Here is a 21,084-nt window from a genome sequence, read left to right on the forward strand (position 1 = left end):
CCGCTAAAGCCATGATGCATGATTAAAATCTACATATCTCATTTTGAGCTAAAGCATCAAACACAACTATGTACATTCAAAATAGATGCCCTCATTCAATTGTTGAGAATATAACACCTGAAGAAGCCTTTACAAGGAATAAACTAGATTTAAGCCATCTAAGAATCTTTGGTTGCCACATGTATATTCACCTTCCTAAAGAAAAGGAGAACCAAAATAGAACCCTCTGGAAGAAAGGTATATTTGCTGGCTATAGTGAAACCACTAAAGGATACATAGTCTATATTCTAGGACGAAGATCTACTGAAATTAGTAGAGATATAAAATTTAAAGAAGATGTTGTTTATAAACTCTCTCTAAGTGCAGAAGATGATCAAACCACATAATTAGATGAAAATATTCCAATTGAGAATCAAAGGGAGAATAACATAGAAGATCATGAACCTGAATCATCTATTTTTGAGAATGCTGAAAATCCTAACAACAAGAAAAGACTACTATGGGCAAGAAAGATGATTGAGGAAAATAATTTGGAACTTGATGAAATCTTCAAAGATAATAAGAAAACAAGAGGTTAGTAATGTTGGCATATGTGGAGAGTTTGATGACATGATGGGATTGTATGTTGTCATTGACGTTAATATGCTGAAGTATGAACTGGTATATTGAAGTAAGAAAACTAGCAAGTGAACTAGTATGATGATATGAACCGGTATATGCAAAAAGTGAACCATTATGTTGGAGTGTGAACCAGTATATGGAAAGTTTGTATCGGGGTTTCATTTGATATGACTATTGGTTGGTAGTCTTAGCTTCAGGGTTTCCGGTTGATGCATTCCAAGTCTGTGTGATTCGACCGATGATATCATGTGGTGAGTTAGCATTAAAATGAAGATTAGATCGCATTACCATGTCAGCCTTGTGCATGTGAAGGATCTCCTTGAGGATCTTGCATGAAGAAAATTGATTCTATCTACCTCAGGAATATGGAAAATCTTAGTAAACCGTGGAGAGCACGTGATGGGTTATCAGATTCCAAAAGCGGTGAAGAAGGGACGATGGAGAACGTCTTGAGATTTGTTCAAGATTGTTTTATCCTATGTAATGTGTTTAATTGGCCAGGATTGGACCGGGTGTATTGTTAACCTAGATGCTTAGGGTTTTAGGTTTTGGCCATTGACCTAATTATTGTCTATAAGGTCGATGATGATTTTCATTTCAAGTTGAAGGAAAATGAATGTATGTGAGGTGATTCTTTCCAAACCAAAGGAGTAAGCAGAGATTTGCAAAGTGTGATTGCAGATGTAAAGAAATTGAAGCGGATCTGCCTTAACATTAAGTGTTGTTATCATACCAGTGTATTACTTGTTGATTTCTAACCATTTCAGCAGATGGAAAATCCCTTTACCGAGTAGCTTTAACAGGATTTTTATAAATCCTTTAATAGGGTGACTTAAAATCATTGAGTTCTTCAAATCCTTTTACAAGGTAACCCTTAATAGGGTTTTAACCTCTAACCGGGTATTTAGCCATCCCTTAACCGGGTGATCCCTAGCAGGATCGGTTCCTAGCAGAACCAGTTATAAAGTCTTTAACCGAACTAGGCTCCTAATAGAGCGAACTTTAGAAGAGTTTAAGAACAACTTGTGGGTATTCATCACCACCATGGTTTTTTCGAGTTGAGTTGCCACATGAAAAAATAGTCTGTTATGTGTGATTCTTTTTCATGTGATGTTTTAGTGTGTTCTGTTAAGCGGTAATGCAAGCTGATCCAATGGTCATTGTATTTTTGATGTATTACTTTCTTAAGCATATGGGTAAAGTTGAGATGAGATATTAGGTTTTGAGAAGATCTATATGTTACCGGTTTATGTCTTTTACAGTCATACTATGTTTTACTAGTAGTGCCTTGATTTAGATTGGTGATATTGTTTACCAGTTAGTGCAGTCTTTGTAGTTTAAGTTGTTTAAGAAGTTTTTGTCTATACTGATACAGCCCCTCCCCTCTCAGTATCTGTTGGGTATTTACTGTTCATCATTATTCATCAATTGGTATCAGAGCATCCTCCAGGTCCTCTATGTTTTAAGCTTAACTGCTTGAGGAAAAGATCCTATTCTAATGATGAAGAGGGAAGGTCCTAAGGTCAACAAAGATAACTTTAAGATATGGAAGGACAAAATGAAGATCTACATTAAAATCATCGGTGCTCAATACTAGAACTATGTTGAGAATACTTATGTTGTCCCTACCGGTACCCTCACTGATGATCAAAGAAGAGAAATTCAGGAGAATGGGAAAGTCATGGAAGCTCTTATCAACAGTCTATCTGATATTGAGTTTATAGATGTTCAAGACAAAGACAATCCTAAAGATGTATGGGATACCCTAGAGACTATCTTTTGTGGTGATGAGCATGTGAAGCAAGATAAGAAAGAGAGCCTTAGGGGAAAATTTGAAGATATGCAGATGGTTGAAGGAGAGACCATTCAACAATATGGGATAAGAATCAAAACTGTTGTAGGAGACATCAAGAGTACATTAGGAAAAAAAGATGATCCCACCATTGTTAGCAAATTTTTAAGATCCTTATTACCGATTTATGCAATAAGGGTTGCCGCTATTCAGGAGTTGATATTTATTGACAAGACAAAGGTATCCCTTGACTCTATCATTGCTAAGTTGACTGCATATGAGCTAAACAATTATGATGGAAGTGTTCAGAAGACTGAATTAGTCTTTAGAGCATCTACTGCACTATCTAGAAAGGGAAAAGAGGTTGGTACTAGCTGTGAACCCAGACAAAGCAGGGATATGGATGATGAGGAAATCCTGATGGAGTTTGAAGCTCTTCTTGCCAAGAGACTTCCTAAGGGAACTGGAAAATATAGAGATAATCTCCCTTTGAAATGTTTTTCTTGCAATAGGATAGGACACATTGTTCTTAACTATGCCAATAGTGATAATAAGGACAAACCGTAGAAGTTTAAAAAGTTCAAAGGAGAAAATAGGAGAAATTGTCTTGTTGCAGTCAATGAAGGTGTCACTGATGATGAATTAGGAGATGAAGAAAGAAAAGACATAGTATTGGTAGCTACTAAGGAATCAAACAAGAAGGCTATTGTCTCCTGCTTTGATAATTCTAATGAGTGGATTGTTGATAGTGGATGTTCTCACCACATGACTTGTGACCAGAGGATGTTTCTATCTTTGGAAGAGTATGATGGAGGTGTAGTCTGATTTGGTAATGATGCACCATGTATGGTAAAAGGGAAAGGGTCAATCTCTCTGAATGGAAAAATTAGTGCTGATAATGTGTATTGGCTAGAAGGTCTCAGGCATAACCTTTTGAGTGTTGCCCAGCTGAAAGATAAAGGACTCACTCTAGAATTCAAAGATGGAGTGTGAAAAACAAAAGAAACGAGTGTTGAACTGATGGCCACCGATATGCAGACCAAAGGTAACTTATTTCAATTAAATACAAATATCAGTCAATGTCTAATGGCTAAGTTTCATGATAGTTGAATATGGCATAAGAGACTTTGCCATGTAAATTTTGATAATATTGTGAAGGATAGTAAGATCAAGTCAGTTATAGGATTGCCTGTGTTGAACAAACAAGAGAATCCTTTGTGTAGAGAATGTCAACTGGGGAAAATGTCTTCCTCAACCTTTAAAGTTAAATATTTCATAGCAGATAATTTACTTGATCTTGTGCACACTAATTTATGTGGTCCTATAAAAACTAGGACTGTTCAAGGAGATACGTACTTTATGATTCTTATTGATGATTTCTCAAGAATGATGTGCATCACATTCTTGAAAGACAAGTCTGAAGCTTTTGGAAAGTTTAAAGCCTTTACAGCACTAGTTGAAAAGGAAAGTGGTAAGAGGATTAAATGCCTTAGAACCAACCAAGGAGCTGAGTTCACTTCTGGTGAATTCAATAAGTAGTGTGAAGAGAATGACATCAAGAGGCAACTATCTATCCCTCAGACTCCACAATAGAATGGCCTAGCAGAAAGGAACAACTAGTCTATCATTGAAGCTACCAGAATGATGCTGATTCAAGGGAAGGTTGCTCACACTTTTTGGAGAGAAGCAGTGAGCACTGCAGTCTACACTATGAATTGGGTACTCATCAAGAAAGGTAAGGATAAAACTCTTTATGAGTATTGGACCGGTAAGACTCCAGTAGTAAGCTACTTTAGAGTGTTTGGTAGCAAGTGTTATATCAAGAGAAGTGAATACCAGAGCAAGTTTGATGCAAAATGTGATGAGGGAATATTCCTAGGGTATTCCACTAAGAGAAATGCTCTCAAGTGTTTTAACATTAGGAATTAGAGAATTGTTGAAAGTATCAATGTTAGAGTTGATGAAACCTTTGAGAAACCTGAGGAAACCAACAGCGAGTGAATGGTAGATGAACTAGATGTAGCCTTCTAGGAACCAGTTGTAAAACAACCAAGTACAAGTAATAGTGCTCCTACACAAGTAGATGCTGATGAAGATTAGGATGAAGAGGAAAAGCAAGAGGAATCAGTTAAGATCATTCCTAGGTATGTAAAGTTGCATCATGATCCAAAGCAGATCATAGGGGATAAGGATGTGGGAATACTTACAAGAAGAAAGGTCAAAGAGAATTCTTGCATGATTTCTGAATTTGAGCCTAAACATTTAAAGAGGCACACAAAGATGAAGACTGGATTAAAGCTATGGAAGAGGAACTTGATTAGATAGAGAAGAATGGTACATGGTCTTTGGTACCTAGACCTGAGCACAAAAATGTTATTGGCACCAAATGGGTTTTAGAAACAAGCTAAATGAAGATGGCATAGTTGTAAGAAAGAAAGATTGGTATGTAAGGGATATGCTCAAGAAGAAGGAGAAGACTATGGAGAAACCTTTTCTCCAGTAGCTAGATTGGAAGGATTTCAAATTCTACTTGCATATGCAACCTTCAAGGGATCCAAAGTGTATCAGATGGATGTGAAATCTACATTCCTGAATGAAATACTTGAAAAGGAAGTGTATATAGAGCAACCAGATGGGTTTTCCCTATCAGAAGACAATGATATGGTGTGTAGCCTATATAAAGCCTTGTATGGATTGAAGCAAACACCTAGAGAATGGTATGAACATTTACACTCCCATCTTGTGAAGATTGGATTTGAAAGAATAAGTGAAGATAGCAATATCTATCTGAAGATAGAAGGAGATCAAATTCTGATCTGTGAAGTGTTTGTTGATGACATAATTTTTGGTGGAGATGACAAGATGAGCCATGCATTTGTAGATGAAATGAAGAAGGAAATCGAGAAGTCACTAATCATAGAGATTAAGTTCTTCATTGGACTACAGATTCAACAAATGAAAGATAGTATCTTTATCACCTAGTCCATGTATGTCAAAGAGGTGTTGAATACCTTTGACATGGAAGACAACAAACCGGTTGGTACATCGATGATGACCGGTTGTAAATTGTCAAAAGAAGATGACTCAGTGTTGGTAAATGAGAAGGAATACTTGTCAATGATTGGTAAGTTGCACTATGTAGTACACAATAGATCAAACATTTCACATGTAGTGGGCATTGTTGCACGTTGCCAGAAAAGTCTAAGAGAATCCCACTTGGTAGTAGTCAAGAGGATTCTTAGATATCTAAAGGGAACTATAGATTATAGATTGTGGTAACTATACAATAATGATTTCAATCTCAAAGTGTTTACTAATGTTGTATCTCTCAGTCCACAATAGAAGCAAAATATGTAGTAGTATTTATGAACTGCACTTAGACATTTTGGATGAAGCATGTATTAAGTGGTTTCAAAGTCCCTATATCTGAGTCGGTGAGTATATTTTGTGATAATACAAGTGCAATTAATATTTCCAAGAATCTGGTATTGTATTCTAGAACCAAGCACTTTGAGCTCAAGTATCATTTCTTGAGGGAGAAATTTCAGAACAAAGGGGTTGTATTGGATTATGTTTCCAGTAAAGAGCAGTTAGCAAATGTATTCACCAAGCCTCTATCAAAAGATACATTTACCTATTTAAGAGGTGAATTAGGGGTTCTACCCCTTCAAGAGGTGAACTAAAGGTATGTGCTCCACATCAGTCAGGTATTGCATTGTCAAATCTTTTGTAGGATTGATGTGTTGAAGGATGCTACTCCTTAGGGGGAGCAACATAGTAGATCATGGATGTTTCTATCTCCACTTTGGCATTGTTGTCAAAGGGGGAGAAGATGTAAAGAAGAGAAGATATATGTAGTATTGAAGACATATAATATGGAAGAAGATGTAGAGATATCTTTATGTATTGCCATCAATGCCAAAGGGGGATATTGTTGGCATATGTGTAGAGTTTCATGACATGATGGGATTGTATGTTGTCATTGATGTCAATATGTTAAAGTATGAATGGATGTATTGAAGTAAGAAAATTGGCAAGTGAACCGATATGATGGTATGAATGGGTATATGCAAAAAGTGAACTGGTATGTTGGAGTGTGAACTGGTATATGAAAAGTTTGTATCAGGGTTTCATTTGATATGACTACCAGTTGGTAGTCTCAGCTTCAGGGTTTCCAGTTGATGCATTCCAAGTTTGTGTGATTCGATCGATGACATCCTGTGATGAGATAGCATTGAAATCAAGATTATATTGTGTTACCACATCAGCCTTGTGCGAGTGAAGGATCTCCTTGAGGATCTTGCATGAAGAAGATTGATTCTATGTACCTTGGGAATGTGCAAAATCTTATTAAATGGTGGAGAGCACATGATGGGTTATCAGCTTCTAGAAGCAGTGAAGAACGAATGATGGAGAATATCTTGAGATTTATTTAAGATTGTTTTACGCTATGTAATGTGTTTAAATAGCTAGGATTGGACTAACTGTATTGTTAACCTAGATGCTTAGGGTTTTAGGTTTTGGCCATTGACCTAATTTTTCTCTATAAGGGTGATGATTATTTTCATTTGAAGTTGTTGGCAAATGAATGTATGTGAGGTGATTCTTTCTAGACCAAAGGAGTAAGCTGAGATTTGCATAGTGCAATTGCAGATGTAAAGAAACTGAAGCAGATCTACCTTGGCATTAGGTGTTGTTATCACATTAGTGTATTTCTTGTTGATTTCTAACCATTTCAGTAGATGGAAAATCCGTTTACCGGATAGCTTTAAGAGGCTTTTTCTAAATCCTTCAATAGGGTGACTCAAAATCACCGAGTTCTTCAAATCCTCTTACAAGGTAACCTTTAAAAGGGTTTTAACCTCTAACTGGGTATTTAGCCATCCCTTAACCTAGTGATCCCTAGCAGGATCGGTTCCTAGCAGAACCAGTTGTAAAGTGTTTAACCAGACTAGGCTCCTAACAAAGCAAACTTTAGAAGAATTCAAGAACAATTTGTGCGTATTCATCCCCACTGTGGTTTTTCCCAGTTGGGTTTCCACATGAAAAAATAGTGTGTTATGTGTGATGCTTTTTCATGTGATGTTTTAGTGTTTTCTATTAAGCAGTAATGCAAGATGATCTAATGGTCATTGTATTTCTAATGTATTACATGCTTAAGCATATGGGTGAAGTTGAGATGAGATATTAGGTTTTGAGAAGATCTAGATGTTTTTGGTTTATGTCTTTTACAGTCATACTGTGTTTTACCGGTAGTGCCTTGATTTAGATTGGTGATATTGTTTACCAGATAGTGCAGCCTTTGCAGTTTAAGTTGTTTAAGAAGTTTTTTTCTATACTGATTCACCTCCCCTCCCTCTCAGTATCTATTGGGTATTTACTGTTCATCATTATTCATCAAATCATGCTATGTTGCACTCATGATTGAGCTTACAAAATCTGAATAATCAAATGTTGAAGAGGCTTTAACATGTCAAGCTTAGAAAGATGTAATAATTGAGGAATACTAGTCTGTCTTAAAAAATGATGTCTAGGACATTGTATCTAGACCAAAAGGCAAATCGGTTGTCTCTTCAAAGTGGTTATTCAAAATCAAATATGCACCAGAGGGTAGTATTGAAAAACACAAAACCAAATTCATTGCCAGGTGGTTTTCTCAAAAGGTTGGAATTGACTACGAAGAGACATTTTCTCCAGTTGCTTGATATACTTCTATAAGAACCATTATTGCCATTGCAGCGTCTAAAGGGTGGAAGGTACATCAAATGGACATAAAAATCACATTTTTGAATGGTGTTATTGAGGAAGAAGTATATATAGAACAACCTATAGGCATTTTTACACATGATAGAAATATCTATGTGTGCAGACTACAAAAATCCCACTATGGCCTTAAGCAAGCTCCCAGGGCATGGAATGAAAGGATAGATAGTTATCTCTGCAAGCTAGGATATTCCAAAAATGAAGCAGATTCTAACATATACCTCAAAATATTGAATGGTGACATGTTAAGACTTGTTCTCTATGTTGATGACTTGTTGATAACAAGAGAAGATCATCTCATTGCAAAATGCAAACAAGATCTTGTGGCTGAATTCGCCTTGATATTTGTTATGCTACTAATGTGTTAAGTCAATTCATGTGTGAACCCAAGAAGATTCACCTAATGGTTGCTAAGCATATCTTGAGATACTTGTGTGGTACTATTGAACTTGGCCTGAAGTATAAAAATATTGAGATACAACTCTGAGGGTACTTTGATTCTGACTGGTCACGCAGTTCTATTGATCGTAAAAGTACAATGGGGTGTTGTTTTAGTCTTGGATCAGCTGTGATATCCTGGTTTAGCAAAAAATAGCCAGTAGTTGCTCAGAGTTCCACTGAAGATGAATATATGTTTGCCTCCATAGGAGCTTGTGAAGCAGTGTGGTTAGAGAAATTGCTATTTGGACTATTTGGGAAGCCCTTAAACCCCATAATCAAAGCTGCATCAAAATTTTTGTAAATCTAGTTTTTCATAATCGATCCAAGCATATAGAAATCCCTTACCTTTACATAAGAGATATGGTAGAAAGAGATGTTATCAAATTGACCTACATCAGCACTGAAGAGCAAAGTGCCAACCTATTCACCAAACCTCTTGCAAAGTTGAAAGTGGAGTACTTTAGAGGTAAACTTTGTATAAATAAATTATAATTGAAATTGAGTCGTAATCATATGTAATTTGATATATTCATGACTATTTTGTATGCAAGATTGCATGTATGTGTTATGTCATGAAAGGTGAAGATCTTCCATGAGATGTATGTGTTAGATCACTATTGTAAGGTGATGACCTCCACAATATCCTGATTTGTTATCAAGATTGATTACATTAAGTTGCTATCATAGAATGTGCCATAAATCTTGATACTAAATTTGTTATGTTGAGTTATTGATTTGTTGTCATTAAGTGTTGTTCTGAAATGTGTCAGAAATTATGATAAAAATCATATCATGATTGACTACAATAATTTGTTGTCCTTGAATGTGCCAGGTATCTTGATACTAAAATTATTGCATTTGTGATAATGATAATTTTATAGTTGTCACTAGGATCAAGGATGTTATCTGATAAGACTTCATGTAGTTGTTGTCCCAAAATGTTGGATATCAGATAATTCATATCTCTCTATGATATGAAAATTTTCACTAGTAAACATTACTGATTAAATGTGTGTGTGTGTGTTGTTCCTTAAACTTAATTCAATCCTCTTTTACTAAGAGGGAGTGTTAAGAATGTAGCCTCATTTAGAATACAGAAAATAATATATAGTGACTGTCAAAGTCTAAGCATCGTTAAACTCGAGCACAATTAAGTGTTTTAATGCATAACTAAAATGGCCACTCTTGCAATACGAAGAGTCATGTTCATGTAGGGTCATGACTCTATGTGGAATAAGCCACATAGAAGTCATGCCTCTACATGGACATGACTTTTCACATCCATACATATACCCAACTTCAATGCTTGCTAGTGATCGGTATCAATTAAATTGGAAATCTCGTGATCCAGTAAGCAGTCGATAATATCAAATATTAACTGACAAATTTATTCATATTAGAAATCTCATCAAAATTATGTTCTTCTATATATAATTTTCAGACTATTGTTTCTCTATCTCTGATCTAGATTCCTTAACATCCGCTACCCAAAATTCACTAGTATAGATGTAAAATCAATGTCTAAGCCCATAAAAATCTCTACAAATAATTCTTTGCAAAAAGAAAGTAGAAACTAATCCTTTTGTGGCCACATATGATGACTTGCCAACCATCTAGGATATATGAATGGTGCCACAACTGGATCGGTGCATCGGATAACTAACTATCCTCTAATCTTACATTATCTCGGACTTTGATGATGGGGAAGCATAGTATGGACCTGTTTAGAAGATACATCCCTACTCATGACTTCTCATTTCACCGTAAGGATTATATGTCTAAATAGTGTCAATCATATGTAGCAACTCATCCCTAATAATCTTTTCCATTTCCTTATTACATCGGGTTGTCAAAAAATCTAATTTGGATGCAAGATGGTCTAGTGCATGCTATAGGGCCTAAGTGGTTTCAGAAAAAAGTCGAACCTTGACATCACTATCACTAGAAGGCATTCGACCAGACTATCTCGATGTCTGGTTAGTGCCCTCACGATGAACTCTAACATCTAATGTCGGATCGGCCATGTGGAAAATATATGTATGTACATAATTATAGAAGCAAAGAATTTTAAAAATAATTATTCAAAACTATTTTAAACAATTCAAACTAATTTTGAAAACTAATTCAAACATATTTCAAAATGATATACAGTTGTAATTTAAAGTACAATTCGAAGTAATTGAAACATTTGATACAAATTACTTTAAAGAAATATTTAAATTAAATACATGTGTACATACACATGTACACATATACAAATTACTTTAAAGAAACATTAAAATAAAATACATGTACATGAAACGCATACACATATACATACACATACACACATACTATACCTACATACATACATACACACATGCACACATAAATACACGTGTATACATATACATGTACACACATACATACACCCACATACACACATACACATACATGCATGCATGTATGCATACATACACATACATACATACGTGCACATACACATGCATAAACGGATATGTGCACACATACATACATGCATACATGTATGGGTGTATGTATGTTTGTACATATGTGTTTATGTGTGTGTACATATGCATGTATGTTTGGATGTGTATATATACACATGCATGCATGTGTATGTGTATGTGTGTATGTGTGTATGTGGGTGTATGTGGGTGTATGTGTGTGTGTGTATGTATGTATGTATGTATGTGTAAATGTATATGTATGTGTGTTTATGTGTGCATGTGTGTATGTATGTATGTAAGTGTATGTATTTATGTATGTATGTGTATGTACATGCATGTGTGTGCACATATGTGTATTAATGTATGTATGTCTTTATATATACATATCAATGTATGTATTTATGTATATAACATGTATGTATGTATGTATGTGTGTATGTATGTTTATGTGTGTGTGTGTGTATGTATGTGTGTGTAAGTGTATGTATGTGTCTGTGTATACACACATAAACACAAATACATACATAAACACATACATAAATGCATACATACATACACATACACATGCATGCATACATACATACACACACATACACACATATACATACATACATACATATATACGTACGTACATACATACATAGAAACATACCCGCATATATCCATGCACACACATGTACATCTATGTATGAATGTGTATGTGTGTATATGTGTATGTGTATTTGTCTATATGTGCACCTGAGTCTTTGTGTGGGTGTGGGTGTAAGTGTATGTGTCTATGTCTTTGTATGAGTACGAGGATTTATATTTTATGTGTAGTGTATTAATTATAATTTTTTATGGTTTATATGTAAGGGTAATGAGAAAATGATTTTTTTTTTTTTATTAAATAGGTATATGTGCATATTTTTTTAATAATTTCATAGTGTCGGTTTCCACATTTTGCTAGGTTTAATTTCTTTTTAACATTTTTCTAATGTTTTCCTTCTAAATTTAAAAAAAAAAAAACTATTCAATAAAAAAAATTATAGAAATAAATATATTATTTTTTTAAATGACAAATACAAAACCAAAAAAAAATGAACCTTCTTGGAAAAATGGGGGCTGGAAATAAGCTCCTTGTGAGTTCGGCCAAACTCCCAAAGCTCCTTAGGGTGCAAATGGGGGTCGGTGGGGAAAATCTCAGTTTATATAACCGATAGCCTAGTTAGATTCTTGGCACCATTTCAATGCCACACAAGCGCCACGTGGCCTAGGTGTAGTCTGGTCGGACTGAGTTCAGTCCGACTACCCATAGTTGGCTTAACGTGTGACACAGGTTCATGCATTTACCCCTACTCTTCGGACTCTATAATGCACATGCTACTTGTCAACAAGCTATCCTGGGCATTTTTCTAGACTTGACAGCATGAGTGAAAGTGTACATAGATGATTTCACTATCTATGGGAAAGATTATGAAGAGGCATTGAGTTGTCTAAACAAAATATTGAAGATATGTAAAGACCATAAATTATCCTTAAATCATGAAAATATTTTATTAATGATGATGGAGGGCATCGTCTTGGGTAATCATATTTTTGAAGGAGTCACAATAGACTCTATAAAGGTAGAAGTTATTCAATGAATCCAAATATCCTAGAATCAAACAAATATAGGGAGTTTTTGGGGCCATGCAGGTTATTATAGGAGGTTTATTTAGAGAAAGACAAAAAATTCAGTTGGACAAAAGAGTATCAAGAGTCTTTCAAAGCCATTAAACAAGCCTTGACAATTTCTCTTGTTATAAATGTATCAATGTGGCAAGAACAATTTCATATTCACATTGATGCATCCAATCCAACAATTGAAATTATTCTCGGTCAAAAGGACGAGTCCATGAAATGTACTACATCAATAAGAATCTCAATCCACCTAAAAGGAACTACACAATAATTGAAAAATAATTATTGGCAATTATTTTATGCAATTAATAAATTTAGACATTACATTATATTGTTTACAAAAAATTTGTCAATATGGACCATGCAACTATCAGGTATCGAATGAACAAGGTTGTAATAGGAGAAAGTATTATTAAATAGTTACTAATACTTCAAGAATTTGGCACAACCATTGTTGATAAACTAGGAAAAGATAATGTCATAGCCAATTTTCTATTAAGAATGATTATATAACGTAATGATGAACCAATCAAGGATACATTTCTAGATGAGAATTTGTATCTCATTTTTATCCAATCACCTTGGTTGATATTATAAATTATTTGGTGATGGGGAAGTGTCCTTCTCAATTTAGCTCAAAACAAAAAAAAAGAAACTAATTTGTAAGAGTTGTAGGTTTAAATGGATTAATGGCATGTTGTTTAAAATGTGTCTTGTTCATATTAGAAAGAACATTGAGATATAAATGAAAATTATATCACTAATATACATACACAATTTAGGATATGATGAATATACAATACTACAAGTTGACCTAACTTCATCTATAATGTATTATATGATGTAATACTCATGTGAATATTCACAAATTATGAATTTTACTTATATCTTCTTGTCTCAATTCATTTTAAATCAGATTTTCAAGAGACTCAAGCCCATATCCTTGACCTATACCTATTGTTTCCAGAATTTTGGTTCCAATGTCAAGACTTTAGTAAATTGATAAAGGAAAGGTCAGATCAATACATAAAGGAAATGTCAAATCAATACTATCATTTGTGAATGTAAAATATATTAATAAAATATTATTTAAGACATGGAAAACAAATAATAGGTAGAAGTAGAAATACTACACATATGTATCATGCTTTTATAAAGAAAACAATCAATACACATACAAATTTTAAAATTCAAACACCTAAATGTGAAATTTATTAATTAAATTTTAAAATTATGTAAATGCATTTAAATTGTAGTTTATAAAATACATTTAAAAATAGTTGGATTTATTATTTTTAACTAAAATTTTAGGAAACAATGAGGTGGATGGGACATCACCAAAAAAAAAAAATCATTTTTCTCCTCATAGATTACTTGAAATCTAGTGCATTAAAAATAAATTAAAAAATTCAATGACCTTTTTAATAATTTTTAAAGTTAAACTTAATCAAAATGTTAAAATTTTCATGAGATATCAATTTTCAATTAAATATTTTATGACTTAAAAAATGTAAGCTAGGAGAGGATTCTCTCCTCTAATACACTCTATATTTTTCAAAAAATCTAGACATATTTGATATATATTTACTAATAATTAAATGGAATATGTTGGCCGAACGTGAACACAACGTGACTTCTTCATCTAATTATAGGAGGAAAATTTTATGTACTTATTGCTTTTCGTAAGGACACAAAAGAATGAGTTTCTTATGATGAAACGTGTGAAAAGAGATAGAAAAACTTTGATTGACTATGAATCTAATGTAAGAAATTTACAAACAATTTTCATTCAGAGAATTAAATATGATCTTCCTCATTGAAGTCAATATGGTGCCAAGTTGAATCTGATTCCAAACATGGATTTTTTGCCCACCAAAATATGTCCAACATCAACATTTTCTAACTCACGGACATTAATTGGAGATCCAATCTTAGTGGGACTTTCAATCATTGCACCATCTTCAACTAAAATATTTTCCCAACTTGAATCTAATTCAAAGCATGGATTTTCCTCCAATGCAAACATGACATCAACATTTTCTAATCTTCTAGCAAAGTGTTGGTAGTATAATCTGATTCACAATAGCTCCCAGGTTCTTGTAAATCTCTAAATTGACCTTCAATTTGTATGGTTTTTTCCTCTGCATTTGGTTGCCCTAGATTATGAGAAGTAGTATTCAAACTAATTTTATGAATAGGCTCCTCACTAATATTGGTTTGGGAAATAACATCGTCTTCGTATTTGTTGATGTAAATTTCACCTATGTATAATCCATCATCCAAGTTACTACACAAGTTCAACTCAAGTAGCCAATTACTTCTCTCTTGTAAAACAGGTGCAAAAGTGGACTCAAAACCATTTTCATTTATAACTAAATTTGCTTCTAGACAACTACAATTGTTTACATCATTCCTATATGCTAAAGTTTCAATGTCTCCATTTTCATGTGTACCTGGTTACATATAACAAAACCAGTTAATATAAATATTAAACAAAACACTTGACAGAGGCGATAAATAATGTATTGTACCATGTCAATTTAAGGAACGAGAGCTTTTAGTTCAGGGTAGAGCACCCCAACATCTTGTTAGTCTTAAACCATACACACTAAGCAACATACGAAATCTAGAGAATGTTAGTCAAGTTTGAGTGTTTCACACTTTTAAGTATAGAAATGTATTAAACCTAAAAAATGTTAGTCAACTCGCAATGTTTAACACTCTTAAGCCTAAAAGTGCAAGTTTCATAAGTATGATTTAAATCATTACCCAACACCCTAAGAAGCTAATGGATAATGCTTAGATCTAATTTGATCCTACTGTTTGGCCACAAAATATGTTGTACCGATTGTAGATTGTTTAATATTTTTGTACCCAATTTTATGGTGGGAAACTTTTGTATCCAATTTATCAGGAAGATGCAAACCTAACATTATGGATCCAAATAGTAATTTTGTTGGTTCTGGGGCTGGAACTGCGCACCATTCCTCATTCTCTTGGTTGGACAATCCCAACTTGACTGGATTTTTAAACAAAATGATTCCCAATTTCGCTCCACAAAATAAGAAGATAAACTTAGAGAATTGTGAACAAATATTTTGCTCCAAGCTCGGCTATTTATTTGATAATTTATAAAATAAGGCTGCAGCAGTCACACCCACAAGGGTAATGGACGAATAGATTGCATCTATAAGCTAAAACACACTTTTCAATTTATAATTTTTTAAAATAAGGTTTTACTAATTATAGTGGCCACTGTAATGGATATATTAAGCTCATTTTATATTAATCAGATATAGATACATATTAAAATCTTGTTAATAAGTAGCAATCACATTTTAGTGTGCAATGTCGAAGAGGTGTGGAAAGTCAATTAGAAAGAAAGTATATTTTTTTCATATATTTTCATAATCCATGTGGTCAAATAATAGATTACTTTATGCAACAAAGGTCTGAATAGAGAAGTTAAATCTCCCATTCAACTATGCATATGCTTACAAGGATATGAACATGATTGAAATAAAGCATTTAAATTAGGAAGATAATCAAGATCAATTACCAATAGGATCATGTTATGTTTGCAATAGGGAGTGAAGGAGAGAGAGGAATGGATAAGGATGGAAAGGAGAGATAGAGGGGGGAAGAGAGAGATGGGGTTAAGGAGATAGAAATAAGGGATGAAGGTAGAGAGGAAGCTAGAGATAAGATGGAGATTGAGGTGGAAAAGGATATAGCTAAGTAGAGAAGGAGGGGAGAGATAAGGAGAGGTGGGACAACTAGATACATAGAGATGGAAGAGATAAATATAAATAGAGGGAGAGAGGGGGGTACGATGTAAGAGAGATAAAAAGATCAAGATAGAGATAGGAAATGGCATAGAGAGAGGTAAAGAGATATAGTGGTAGAGAGAGATGGATAGATGCCAAGATAGAGATAGAGTGAGAGATGGAAGAAAAAATATAGAAAGATTAAGATAGAAATGCATAGAGATATAGGTGTAGAGATGTACGAATAAGGAAAGGAGTGGGGGATATAGATGTAAAAGGGAGGGAGATATGTCTAGAGATAAAGGGTAAGAAAGGAAGATAGAGGCAAAGGTTTAGATAAAGGGAGAGATTAACAAGGTCAGAGAGCAGAGGGGGAGAGGAAGAGATATAGATAGAGGGTGATATAAAGAGATAAAGAGGAATATGGAAAGAGACTGAGAGATAGGGAGAGTGATAGAGAGATATGAAGATAGAGAAAGCCACAAATAGAGATGGAGAAAGACAAAGAAAGAAACAAAGAAAAGAATATATAGAAAGAAAGATAAGTATTTAAGGATTTACAAGATGAATTAGATAAGGAAATAAAAGAGATGATCACTGAAAAGGGAAGAAGATTATTGTAAAAATAAGGAGTCTAAATCCTTCCTAGATGGGATATTAGCTCAGCCATAGGTTTTGACAACTTAAGGAGAAATTAGAACATGAATGTTAAATTGAGTGTTGGAGCTACAGATGAGATCTACACTGGATCAAGATTTCACCCTAATAATAAGTCTTTGTATACTTGGGCCTTATATCCACCATGTAAGAGGTCTCTCAATATTGAGGATCCAAGTCAAATATATGGATATCTTGTTCATAGATTAGAATACATTAACATTGTTGAGGTTGCAAACCTTACACTTAATGGAACAAAATTTACGAAGGCTCATATTGAAAAACTGGTGAAAGAAAACACATGGTATAAGAAAGAAAATGAGTAGTTGAGAGAAGAAAATGTGAAGTTTGGAGATAGATTGCCATCTTATTCAGGGACTGCTCTGTTGCCAATAACTGATGCACTAGATCATGAGAAAAGACTAATCAAGGTTACTTCAAAGAGGTCTTATTGGAATTTAGAAGTAATAAAGTTGGAGAAAAGAAAGGAATGGATAGTTCAATAGTGGAAGGCTTTAAAAGCCAATGTTGTCATAGAGTTAATGAATGACATATTTGAAAAACTATTGCTACATGTTGACAGATTTTGGACTATATTTGTTGGAACATACAAGGCCATTAAAGAGCATGAAAGGTTACAAGGAAGGTTAGAATAAAAAGGAGAGGAAGTCACATAAGACCCTATTCAGGAGAAGTCAAAATATGTAGCAAAACAAGTTGATAAATGGATAAAAGTACATAGAAAGTTTAATAAGAAGTTTCAATAATAGAATAAAATAGATATGATTAAATGAAATACACTCATTTCCCCTCATTCCTTAAGGATACTGATAGTAGTTTGAAAATTCTAGAAGAGTGGAAAATGGAGATTATCTAGATGTTACCACAGGCCACAAGTATTGTCCTTATTAATGTCAATTTGTTGAGAATACAAGTGTTAAATTGAATAAAATGATTTCACTAGAATTTGGAATGAAGCATTTTAATGACCTCAATGGTGTATATGCTAACCAAAAGTATATTGATCATTTGTCACAACTGAATTTATTTCTAACCCTCACAAAATGAAGGAGAGAGTAGTTAGAGACTATACTCCACTTAAATAGAGCCTTACCAAACCCAATGGCGATGGGTATTTATTGAAGAATGAGGAAAATGGGGTATCCTCTACGTGCATTCAATATATGTCAATCTTGTCAATATATCATGTGTTATGTTTTAGTTTATTTGTTTTCTAATATTTTAGTTGGAATGTTCCATGTCATCAAGTTGGTTAGATGAAATCAGCATCTTTAGGCTTTACAGTTTTGTATTCAAATTCCCTCTACCACTGAGTAAATATTTGTGCTTTATGAGAAATGTAAAGATAGAATCAAATAAAATTTTGCCCAGTGTGCCAATTGATCTTAAGCTTGTTGTTCCCTTGTATTATAAATGAGAAATCAAGATCATTGGCAAAGGTTCTAGAATATACATTTGGATGGGTAGCTTGTATGTAGTCAAGCTTGTTTCTCCTTTGTATTAAAATTGAGAAATCGAGATGATTGGAAAATGTTCTAGAATAGAAATTTGGATGGGTAGCTTGTATGTAGTCTAATTTTGTTTTAGTAATGGAATGCAATTTGCAAAAAAAAATTACATCTATGATATTGTATCAATCATTTTGAAAAATTAATGAGAAGATGCTTTAGGATTATCTCTAACCTGTGTCATCTTATTCACATGAACTAGTACATTAAGGATGTATTGGTTTGTCTTTGTTCTCTTTGTGTGAATGTGTAATGTATTTCATAAGTTTGTTTCAAGAAGAGAATTCATCTGTAAGGACATTCTAGTGAATATAAGTATATGTGTTGTGATCATTGAGTAGAATTATGGGTGCATATCTAATTAACATTTGTATAATGCATAAGTGTTAGGATTAGATGGTTGGATTTAAATCACTTCTGGAAATAAAATATATATGCTATTTTACTCCATGGCCTTAGGAATCAAGCACCAATCTATCTTCGTTCCAAATTTGTTTTAAACATCTCAACTATGAAGATCTCTTTTAAATTTATTTTGTAGGATTAGCTTTAGTTTATGTTTTATTCCCAATTCTTAAGTTGATGATGATAAACCAAGAATGTAGCCACATTCTACGATAATTAATCATTTCCTTGGTATACTTTCATTGGAATATATCTGCTATATATGCAATATTTTCAAATTATCTGTATGGAAACTTTGAATATTGCAAGGTATAGTCCCTTAGGTTTAGTAGAGCCTAATGATTAGGAGATTACTCAATCCTCTAATTGAAATCTCATTCATTGGCCCCCAAGGGTTTGAAGATTGAAATTGACTATTTCATAGGAAATCCTCAGGCAATCAGATGAAGTAACCAACGAGTAGTTTAGGGTTAGGACTTTCTAAGAATTTGTAACCTAGTGATATATAGATACCAAAACCATCTTTAGTAAGCCTTGAATGAATTCATTTTATGTGGGTAACATCTGCATAGTCCTATGATTTATATAGGGGTTATTGAGGTACCAAACAATTTTTTGTTCAATGACATTCTTCGGGGCTAAGTCAACAAGTTGGGTTTGATTTTTGTTATAGTGTAATGGTCCATTTTGTTAAAATTTAATATCTGATATGGTATTACTCTTGGAATACCCTTATGAATCTAAGTTGAATTCAAAATGTAGGAGATATAACCCACTCTCATAGAGTTGGCCTTTGTAGGATTTTGCCAAGATCAAGGGCACAATGAAAAGCATAAAAGAGACAATAGAATGACAAGAAAAAACTATATCCTCATCAATATGCAAATGATCAACTTGATTAACCAATACAATGAATAGAGGCCTACTTATATAGGCAAGGCCATATGGATGTATGAGCACACAAATATGACATGTGGCTCAATGAGAAACAAGGGTAGGTAAGAAATACTAAGGGTAGGTAGGAGAAATAATATAATATTCCACAAGAGGTGGATGACCCACTGAATGTGGAGTGTAACAGCAAAATAAGACCACAAAAGGTGGAATTTCTCCTACAAGCTCTATCCCTAAGTGCACACTTCCCTAAGTGTCTCAAATCCAAACTACGAAGAGATGCATTATCCTAAGTTAACTTAAGTAAGTGTAAATAATATCCAAAATGAATATTTATTTACACCAACACCCCCCCTTAAGTGCAACTTAGGGGGATGAAGACTCAAGTCAACAATGCAAGATGGGTCCCGGCTACGAGGCCATGATAGGTACCCATGTACAATATGCAAATGCAAGCAAAACTATGCAATGCAATCTCTCACAAACGGAGAAAGGGAGAAAACCCAGTGGGAAAAAACTCCCCCCCCAAAAGAGAGATGAATGTACAAAAGACTCTCAAAGAAGAAGGACAAAACCTCAAAGAGGAAAAAGTCCCCCCATAAGAGAGGAAGGAGAAGTCAGCTGACCTCCCCTAATGACACATTCTGCACCCCCAAGAGAGCTCACTACTGCTGGAACTTACTCTTGGTGAAAGGTTTGGTGAATATGTCAGTAACCTGCTCTGCTGTAGGACAATACTACAAATCAATGACCTACTCTTGGATGAGCTCTCGGATATAGTGCATATGAATCTCGATGTGTTTGGTCCGCTGGTGCTAGACTGGGTTCTTCGAGATTGCAATAGCACTCTGATTGTCGCAATGTAGAACTGTCAGCCATGGAGTGGTGAATCCAAACTCTGTGAGAATCTACTAGAGCCAAATGGTCTTAGTTGCTGCATTAATAGTGCCTTGATACTCAGCCTCAGTCAAAGAGAGAGCAATAGCATGTTGCTTCTTGCTTTGCCAACAAATGGGGCCCGAACCAAGTCAAAAAATGTAACCAGAAGTAGACTTACGATCACCAAGATGGCCAGCCCAATCAGAGTCTGTGTAACCAAACAA

Source organism: Cryptomeria japonica, chromosome 11, assembly GCF_030272615.1.
Source record: "Cryptomeria japonica chromosome 11, Sugi_1.0, whole genome shotgun sequence".
Taxonomy (NCBI): Eukaryota; Viridiplantae; Streptophyta; class Pinopsida; order Cupressales; family Cupressaceae; genus Cryptomeria; species Cryptomeria japonica.